The 10,483-nt window shown below is 47.4% G+C and overlaps 1 protein-coding gene across 2 annotated transcripts in view; it reads right to left on the bottom strand.

Moving 5' to 3' along the window:
- Positions 1–8,697, bottom strand: part of Fam114a2 (family with sequence similarity 114 member A2) — a 61,191-nt gene extending 52,494 nt beyond the window's left edge. For both annotated transcript variants that reach the window (XM_076936808.1, XM_076936809.1), the window contains exons 1-2: positions 8,550–8,697; positions 6,655–6,764 (exon numbers count right to left, since the gene is read on the bottom strand). The gene's annotated coding sequence lies outside the window, so the exon portion shown is untranslated. The remainder of the gene's footprint in view (positions 1–6,654; positions 6,765–8,549) is intronic.
- Positions 8,698–10,483: the final 1,786 nt, after the last annotated feature.

The following is a 10,483-nucleotide window of genomic DNA, read 5'->3' as shown; positions in this document are numbered from 1 at the left end:
ATCAGTTTATTTTGGAGATGATTGTAGAACTGCAGGGAAGTGAGACATAAGGAAGCCAATACAGGAATGCTTTGGAGAGGGATACTCCTATGGGCACCTGGCGTTCAGTTTTCCTGGAGACACATCTAGATTTGTCTAGGTCAAAGGCCAGCAAGCTGGGATATTTGCCCTCCAAAGTATATTATTAGTTTCAACCTATTCTCAGGGTCTCTAACACCCTGGTATTTGGTCCCACCTGACCCTGGGTGACAAGTGAATGCTCAAGTCTGTCAGTAGGAAGTCTATGGTGATTGAAGGGATGGTGAATGGCAGGGATTTATAGGCATCACTGCCTAATAGGACAACCCTCCTGCCTCTAGCATGGGATCTGAATTCAGGGTACAGAGAAGGGCAGTCAGAGGGCAAAACTTGAGTCTGTGGTTTTTTTGTTTGTTTGTTCATTTGTTTATTTGTTTTATCAAGAAAGCAATAGATTTCCCAAAGCTGTACCCACATGCTGCCATTACTAGGTTAGGGTGTGTTACCAGTCTTGTTGCTGTGACCAATATCTGGCAAAAGCAACCTAAGGAAGGGAGGGTTGCTTGGGTTCTTGGTGTGAGGGGACAGTCTGTCGGGGAGAGGCATGGAGGCAAGGGCTTGTTCATTTGAGCAGATCACGGAATAAGAGACATGATTGATGGTGCCAAGCCAGCTTTCTCCTTTTTCCTCCTTTATTCTAACCCAGGCCCCAGCCCATGATGTGATGCCGCCCACACCCAGGGTGAGTCTGACCCCCACCCCAACCAATTAATACTCTCTGGAAACAGCATTGCAGAGGTCTTCCTTACCATTGGCCTGTGGGCTCATGAGGAGACAGACAAGGAAAAGCCACAAATGCAAGTAGATTCTCAAGCCCTTCCAGGTTGTTTCCAGAGGAGATGCTAAAAACAGCTGATCTGGAAAAGGAGGCTTATGTATTTCTAGAGGAGGATTTAATATTCAACATTATTGTTAGCTTTGCTTTTTCTAAAGTCTGCGGCTTACACACACCTAACGCTGGTTTTCTTTAAGGAATGAAACTCCATCAAAGCCCCTTAAATCACAGTCATGTTCCTGAGTTTTTATGTTTGCACTGGAACTATCGATTAGGCAATGTATATATGTAAATACACATATGTCACCCCATATGCTGGGGGACCCTCGGTGCTGCTGGCTGCTAATTATATCTGACAGTTGGGCACACTGCTTTGCCTCTAGCTCAGCTGTTCAGGAAGGAACACTCGAGTGTCCTGAGTACAAATGAATCAGCCCTTAAGGGTCTCCTTCCAAGAAAAATGCCACCCTCTGGGAAACAGCTTGTCCCTAGGAGAAGGGAAGTATCTGGAAGAACTAACTCCCTGCATTAATGGAAGCAGTCCATTCCCAAGGCTCCTCTACACTGACACCTGGAACACCTAGGGCTATATGTGCTGCCTTTTGTACATCCCAAGTGTAGTACTCAAGGACCGTGAGATAGAATGTTGATGATAAGCTTAAGATAAGGGTCATTAATGCTATGAATGGACAGACAGACAACACATGTCAGGGGTTCTGCAGAGAATTCAGGCCACAGTGCTATAGGTGGACAACATGGCAGGGGCCCTGAAGAGGACTCAGGCCCACATGGCAGAGTTGGGGTCCCTTCCCGTAGAAAAGAGGAAAAGCTCTGCATAAGCCTGCAGCCAAGGTCTCTGATTCCCCCACAGGTGGCAGGGAAAGGGGTGAAGACAATGTATGGGACATGAGTAACCACCCTCATTCTTTAATGCATCTAAGCCTGAAAGCATACTTTCCCAAATGCAGGCACTTGGAGATCTGTTAGCTGGAGATTCACATACAGTGCTCTCAATAGGGAGCCTATATGGCTAGGCAGAGGGAAGGGGCAGCTAGGCGTTGTGGCCTGAGCAGCACCCTGTTGTGGGTTCTAACACTTGTCAATGGGTGTTTCCACACACACTGGGTATGGGACCATGAGCAAAACCAGAGGCACTTCTGCTCTTCCAGCTGTGAGAAGACAGTCAGACCAGTCTCATAGAGTCAATGGGTTAAAAACTGGGACATCTTGAAAGAAATGGAGAAGACCTAGATCAAAAAGGCCTGAGATATTTGGCCTTAGAAGAACAGTTCCTCAAAAAGTAAAAGGAATCACTTGGGGCTTGTGGTTTGAATGAGAATGGCCTCCAAAGGCTCATGTATGTGAATGTTTGGTCCCTAGTTGGTGGAACTGTTAGGAAGGATTAGGAGGGGCCGTGTTGGAGGAGGTGTGCTACTAGGGGTGGGCTTTGAAATTTCAAAAACCATGCCATGCCCAGTCCTTTCTGTCTGGTGCCTGGAGATAACTTTCAGCTTCTGCTCCAGCACCATATCTCCCTCCCTCCCTGCCTGCCTGCCTGCCTGCCTGCCTGCCTGCCGCCATGCTCCCTGTCATGATGGTCGTGGACTCATCCTCTGAAACTGGAAGCCCCACATACCATGTTCCTGTGATAAGCCACCTGAAAGGTCTTTCGTGCTGAGTGCTAACTGGCTCAGGACAGGATAATCCAGACAGAAGAACTGAAGGGCAAAAAGCAAATGTGACAGAAAAGAACAGTGTTGCCACATCGGGGTGAGATTTGTACTAAACACGGATGGTCCACCAAGCCACGGTGGAGAAGGAAGGCTATCAGCTTCACAAGGAAACCCAGAAGTCTTCTATCCTGGCCCACTGTCTCAGCAGGAAAACACCCAGTTCTGGAGCCTGGAGAGATGGGTCAGTGGGTAAAACACCTATCAGGCAAGCAACTCCCCAGAAGCCACACAAAGCTGAGAATAGTAACACAGATCTATAAACTCTGGGGCTCCTCTGACAAGATTGGAGGCTGAAAACCAAAAGTGGACATCCTGGTGCACACAGTGGCAGAGACAGAAGGAGGAATGAATATCTGGGAGCCCACAGGCCAGCTAACCTGGTGCACACAGTGGGCATCTGGTGACCCTGTCACAGAGTAGAAGGACTACCTGTCCCGTCACCTGAACACCAGCTCCATGAAAGCAGAGCCCTCTCCCATCTCACTGTCTTTTCCTATCCACAGTGGTTGGAAAAGAGCCTGTCACCAATTGTCAATCATTCACTCTTCCTTTCATTGACAGTGACAGATAGGTGAAGACTGATTGTAGGGGCTTAAGGAAATCATTTGGCATCTTTGCTTCACTTTATTCCTTTCCCTGAGGGAAGAAGATAATAGATTACTTGATTCCTAGATTACAGAGGAATTAAAATAAGTAGAAATGCAAAAGACTTCAGGAAGTATTAGGAGAAAATATTGGAATGTATAGACAGAGAGCCATTTGAAAGTGGCAAAATGGAGAAAGGGTTTTTTTTTTTTCTTTTTCTTTTTTAAATAATTTTATTTTATTTGAAACAGGGTCTATGTTGCATTGGCTGCCTTGGAACTCACTCTATAGACCAGCTTGGCCCCAAACTCACAGAGGTCTGCCTGCCTCTGCCTCCATGGTGCTGGGATTAAAGGTGTGCACTCCAAGCCCATTTGAACTGACCAAACAGACTGCTAATGATACTGCCCAGTAGGCCAGTGCTAGACAGCAAATCCATCCCCCTGCCATCAACGCTGGGGATGCATCTTCCCTTACAGAAAAGTGGATTGCTACAGAAAGGGAAGTGACATGATCAGTGAGGCTCTTCAAAACAGGCTGGAGGAAAGCACAGTCACCAGTACCCCTGTGTAGATGACCGCAAGTGATGCCATGTGGCCCACTGGGCCCACTGTCCACAGACTGGGAGTTATGGTGCTAGGGGATTAGAAAGGGTTAAAAACAAATCATGCACTGTAGTGGCATATTTTCCCCCAAAAGTTAGAAAGAGCCGGGCAGTGGTGGTGCACGCCTTTAATCCCAGCACTTGGGAGGCAGAGACAGGCGGATTTCTAAGTTCGAGGCCAGCCTGGTCTACAGAGTGAGTTCCAGGACAGCCAAGGGCTACACAGAGAAACCCTGTCTCGAAAAACCAAAAAAAAAAAAAGTTGGGAAGAGCTAAGGTGGGAGGAGTAAGGAGAGGAAGAGGAGAAGGAGGAGGAGGATCTAGGAAACAGAGATGGAGAAGTGATGTAGAACCATGCATGTATCGGGAGAAGTCCTGGGTGACAACTTATATCTAGGTTAGATTTTGGGAAACACCTCTAATTGTGTGAGTACCTTGTTAATTGAGCATTATCAAACCTATGAAATCTTTGGTTAATCTTTAAACATTAAGTCTCATTTCTACCGGGTACCACGTGGATGGCAGGATGGTGGATGGCAGGATGGTGGATGGCAAGATGGTCTGGGCTCAGCCCAACCATGTGGAGACAGCGTGGAAGATTGGTAGAGCCATCTCCCACGTTGATGTGTCCTGGGTGGCAGGGCCGGTGCCTCTGGCTGCCTGAGCCAGCAGCCTGAGCTGCGGCAGCAGTGAGAACACGCAGCTGCTGGTGACCTCAGGCCTAGTCTAGTCGGGAAGATGGCGGCTGATTAAGAACGAGCCAGTTCGAGTGTCGCTGTTTTAAATATTACTGCAACAATGCATATTTGTGAGGAGTGCAACTCTCAGGAAAGGCCCTGTATTTAGTGGGGACCTTGCCATCATTGCTTGAGACACCTGCTGTATATGCAAGACTAAGGAGAAGTTTGTTGAAGCAGGGAAATGAGCAGTCAGCATGGTTACCTGAGGATCAGTCACTTGTCATGGCCTATCTGTGACACCTGCTCTAGAGTGCTAAAATATATAGCTCTGGGCAGCAGGAGGCAGAACAGAGGCTCCTGCACCTACTCACCAGTGGACTTGAGCAGATGTCCTCACTTCTCTGATAGTACATTGGCTATTTGTGGGAAAGCTACCTCACCAGGTTATAGGGATTCACATGTCTGGTACATAAAGAACCAACAGTGAGTATATCAGAGGGAGTTGGTGATCTTTAGCTTAATAACTAAAGGTATGCATATTACACCACTTCAGCAGGACAAAGAATTCAGAAATAAATGTCTCTTGAGGCGGAGGAGGAGGAGAGGGAGGATGAGAAGGAGGCGTTATAACATGTTGGGAAGCGTCTTACACCTCCATCTGTCCAACATTTGAGCCCCGGGATGGCTTCCCTCTAACAGCTTTGAACACATTCAGTGCTGTCTCTGGTCTATTCTGAACATCTTAAACTGAATTAGCATATATCCGTATCAATTCTGCTAACAGCCAAGCTTTCCTTGCTGTCAGAGCATATGTATGGAAATAAGCTTGCATAGTTTCTTTGTGGTCTCTTCGTGGACTCCAGTGGTGTTAATAACAAGTCATATACTCTGCATGTTTTTGAGTAGCTATCTGGTATCCTTAAAATAATGTATTTATTTTTATTTTATGTGCATTGGTGTTTGGTCTGCATGTATGTCTGTGAAGGTGCCGGGTCCCCTGGAAATGAAGTTACAGACAAGCACGAGTTGCTATGTGGTTGCTGGGAATTGAACCCAGGTCCTCTGGAACAGCAGTCAGTGCTCTTAACCACTGAGCCCTCTCTCCAGCCCCAGCTATCTGGTATTCTTTAACCAGTTTCCCTAGATGTATATGTTAGATGTTTCTATCTTTCACTTCAACAAGCACTTTTATTAAACAGTTTCTCTGAATGTATGTCTTGGCCCATTCGAGGGGCTTTATCTGTGAAGTAAGTTCTTACTTTTAAACTCTGAATAAACATTCTACTGTATGTTTGTACAACACTAGCACGTCACTGATACTGCTGGACCACCAAAGAGAGTCCTGTGGCTGGTGGCTGCCTTACTGAACAGTAGAGAGGCAATCAATACCTCAGGATGCATCATTCATTTTTTAGTGATTATTTGGGAATCTCACATAATACACCCATATTGTGCTCACCTCCCAGTGTTCCCATGCCCGCCCCCACTGCCCATCACCCCTCCCCCATGCAAAAGAAAGAAACAAGTTCATTTTGTGTAGTCTATACACTCACTGGGGCATGGTCAACTTCCTAGTAGCCAGCCCTACAAGGGAGAATCAGTTTTTCTCTGTCTGCATCCACACCTGAAACCATCAACTGAGGAAAATATGGTGTCTATAGACAGGTGGGCCCAGCTCTCCACAGCCCACAGATGTCAACATGGCTTCAGGCAGGAGCCCAGACCATGAACATCCACATGGGCTTCAGTGGTAACACAGGCTGCAGACATCAGCACGGCCCCTGGTTGACCCACTCAGGGCCTGCAGCAGCTATAAGAACCATGGGCCTCAACACAGCTTCAGGTGGTTATTCATGCCGCTCCCATCAGCATGGCCTTCTGAGGTAGCAAAGGCATCAGGCAGCAGTCAACAGGAATCTCAGGCTTCATTGAGGCCTAGAGCCGCAGCATGGACCACAGACACCAACATGTCCTTTAGGGCCATTACCGACGTGGTGGCCCTTCGAGGAGGTCCAATCCAGAAAGAGAACCTTTCCTTATCTGGGGCCTCCATCATTGCCTAAAGTCAGTGTGATCCAGCAGCCAGGCGGCAAGTTCAGAGGCTATGTCTGACTCTGCATAAGCTCTAGGCTGTAGTACACCATTTCGCTGACCCTACTGGGCAATGACGTATGCACCTCAGCCCTCTCTCTCTCTCACCTGTTACAGCCATCGTGTCTCCAGTTCCGCCTCTCTCCATAGCACACAACACTGCTCTGTTTTTCTGTCTTTCCCACCTCTCCATCACATATTTGTTCACCATAGTGGACCTGCAACAAGGAAGGAGTGGGGCACTGGGTGTCTTTTGTCACCTGGGTTGAAATGCCAGGACAAGGTGCTGGGTGTCTTCTGCATCATTACTTTTTAGGGTGAAAATTGGAGATAACATAACAACATATTTTCAAGGGCTATGTGGCCTCCCATAGTTGTTTTTGCTAAATGCTGTCTATTGGTTTTATTGCTTGCATCCTAGAATAACAACCAGTTAGAAGTTCATGGTAAAGCCTGAGGTTCCCTAAGTAACTACAGTGGTTTAGTACAGTCATGAGCTCTACAGTAACTACAATCAGTGAATTGATATAATCAGAGTTCCAGGGGACTATAGTGATTACAAGTCAGTGATTACAGTTAGTATAACCAGAGTTCTAGGAAGCAGTATCAGGAGTGGAGTCACAGGTTGATCAGCTGCCAAGCTCTGGTGTGAGGATGTTATGTATTTAATAGAGTTGTCCAGCTGATTAGCAAAGTCTTGTTCTTCTTATATTGGTGCTTGTTTGCTTTGGTTTGGATTTGGTTTTTCCAGACAGGATTTCTCTGTGTAGCCCTGGCCATCCTGGAACTCTGTAGATTAGACGAGGCTAGCCTCAAACTCACAGAAATCCACCTGCTTCTGTCTTCTGAGTGCTGTGATTAAAGGTACGTATCACCATGCCCTGTGTTCTTTTTAACTTTTAAATTATTTGTTTAGTGTTACCTGCAGGGAACATGCATGCCACATGTGCTTGTGGAGGTCACAGGATAGCTCGAAGGAGCCAGTTCTTTCTTTCCCCCATGGTATCCTAGGATCGATCTAGGTTTGTGAGGTGTAACAGCAAGCACCTTTACCCGCTGAGCCATCGTGCCAGCCCATAAAGTCCTCTTTCAATGATCAAGGAAAAGCTACTGAGCTTCAACATTAGAAATTTCCTCTGGCTATGTTTCCAAAAAGCCTTGACATTTTTGACAGAATAATGTCACTGCTGCCAGGAGGTGTTAACCCCAGCTTCTGAAGGAAAGTGGTTCTAACTTCAACAGAGCAGCACTGGCCTTCATCCTGCAGGCCAGGAGCTCCAGGAAAAAGAAACTGGCCACTTGCATTGTGATTGTTATTCACTCAACAGATATTTACAGATCACCTGATGGACACCGAGAAGAATGAGAACCAAAGTGCAAAGCCTGCTGTTATCTCTACCCCTTATCTACCATGTGACCTCAGATGGCCCTAGCTCTTGCTTGACTTTACTCTCCCTGTCTTTAAAACTAGCCCCAAATCACAGTAGCCCTCCCTGGAGAGCCTACCAGCAAGGCCTCTCTTCGTGCGTTAAGGGCATGAATACGCCAGCTTCCTTCTTGGGTTACTGGCATGTTGTAGGGGTACTCTGCTAATCTCCTTGGTGAGTGATCAGGGTGCTCACCTTTAATCCCAGCACTCTGGGGACAAAGGCAGGCCCATCTCTGAGTTCAAGGTCAGCCTTGTCTACAGAACGAGTTCCAGGACAACCAGGGCTACACAGAGAAACTCTGTCTTGAAAAAACAAACAACAAAAATCACCACAGACTTAATGGCTTATTATGACAGGAATGTCCTATAGTGATGAGTTTGGGCTACACAGCTTTGTCTCTTGATGGATTGCTTGTGCACACCCACCTCGGAGCTATCTGGATTCGAGAATAGAATACACACACACACACACCAGTTGATTTTAAAATGTCTTAGCTACCTCAAAGGCTGGGCACTCCTAAACCTTCCCTTGCTACCCCAGGCCCAATCGGGGAAGTGGCCAGTGGCCACCCACCTGAATTCTCCCATAGCTCTTGGCTTTATCTCTTGTAGCTCCTTCGTCTATCCGTTTCTCTCCCCCGACTCATGGTGGTGATTTCTTCCTCCTCCCCACTGCGTCCTAGCCCGAGCAACTCTACGGGTCCCACCCCATCTCCCTTTGCCCAACCATTGGCAGCTGGCATCTTTATTGATCGATTAAAAGCCAACTGAGGACAAGGACCTTTAGTGTTTGGATACGCAGATTCCCAGTTGAATCCAAGCATTAGAACCAATTTCTAATAATGTCCTCTTTCACAAAAGTAAAGTTTGACTTATGAGATCTAGATGTTGGTGAGGCCATGCTGTCTCTAGGAGGCCTAGAGAAGGATCCTTCTGGCTCTCTCTAGCTTCCAATACTTGCCAGTCAGCTCTTTGTGTTTCCCAGCTTGTTGCTGCGTCACTGCAAATTCTGCCTTCGTCATTACATTGCCTTCTCTTCGTGGGTCTCCACTGTCTCATAACCAGGCATCATGGTGCATACCAGTGATCCCAGCACTCAGTGGAGAAAGGATGCTCAGCCTAGGCTCCATAGGGAGCAAGCCCCATCTCAAACTAAAAGGAGAAAGGAGGGCTAGAGAGATGACAGCACTCACTCTTCTTCCAGAAGTCCTGAGTTCAGTTCCCAGCAACCACATGGTGGCTCATGACCATCTGTAATGGGATCCGATGCCCTCTTCTGGTGTATCTGAAGATGGCTACAGTGTACTCATATACATTAAATAAATCTTTTTAAGAAAACGGAGAAAGGAAATAAAGAGGAAGGGAAGGTGGGAGGGAGAGAGGCAGGGAAGGAGAGAGAGAGGAAAAGGACCAGTCCTTGGAGTATGGCCCACCCTCATCTAGCGTGACCTCATCTTAACCAGTCCTATCTAAATGTCAGTTGCTGAGTCTCCAGGTGGACATGAGTTGGGGGACACTATTGAACTCAATGCAGATGCTATTTCAAAACCGATGCTTCTACTTAGGATATAGACTGTCACAGCAGTGTGTCCACAGACCCTGGAAAGACCCTGGTTCAGAGGGGTGCCACTCAGGGCCAGGAGTGGAGGAGGCCATCTGAGCATTCAGGTGTTTTCTATGGAATCAGCATCTGCCCCCTGCAGTCCTGTGTGGGAGCCCCGGGGGTGATGCAGGCAGTAAGCAGGCCTGTGTGCAGTCACACCATGCCAGGGTACCGCAGCAGAGGAGTAACCCAGGGCGCTTGTACAAGGCCTGGGGATCTGTATATCATGCCATGGTTACGATTGCTTTAACCAGTTGTTGACTGCTGTTGTGCTCCTTTTTGGAGACCATCAAAGTTCAAGTGTAAACACAGAGCAGCCACACACATACACACACACACACTCTCACACTCTCACACTCACACACTCACACACTCAAACACATGCACACGCATACATGCACACACACACATACAACTGGCACAGGGGCTACAGGCTCTGGCTCTTCAGAGGGAGAGAGGAATCTCTGCTGTTGGTGCTCTTGCCTCTAGAGTGACCTCTGTTCTCCCGTCTCTCTGGCTGTGCCTGTGGGGATGGGATGAAAACTCGTTCTCCTGAGCTCAGACTCCTTTGTCGGTAAATTACAGACAACAGCAGAGCTTTCCAGAGCACTGGGGAGAGGAAGAAGTGTTTGGAGGAACATAATTCATGTGCAGCATTAAATGCAGCGAGGAGAGTATGAAACTACACTTAATAAACATTTGTTCTTATTAAAGTATCTACTCACCCCTGGGATTGGAGACTCTTCCCGCAATGAGTAAAGCTTTCAGGTTCTTTCCTACTAGACAAAAAAAGGTTCCAATGACCTGTTTGTCTCCAGTTTCCCTCCTCCCACTCTGCCCCTGGCATCATCCTTCTGCTGAGATTTCTGTCACTGTGGTCCCCCATGCCTCCATGCCACTGAACC

The sequence above is a fragment of the Arvicanthis niloticus genome, chromosome 6, assembly GCF_011762505.2.
Source record: "Arvicanthis niloticus isolate mArvNil1 chromosome 6, mArvNil1.pat.X, whole genome shotgun sequence".
Classification (NCBI taxonomy): Eukaryota; Metazoa; Chordata; class Mammalia; order Rodentia; family Muridae; genus Arvicanthis; species Arvicanthis niloticus.
This window is presented reverse-complemented; position numbering and strand designations above follow the sequence as displayed.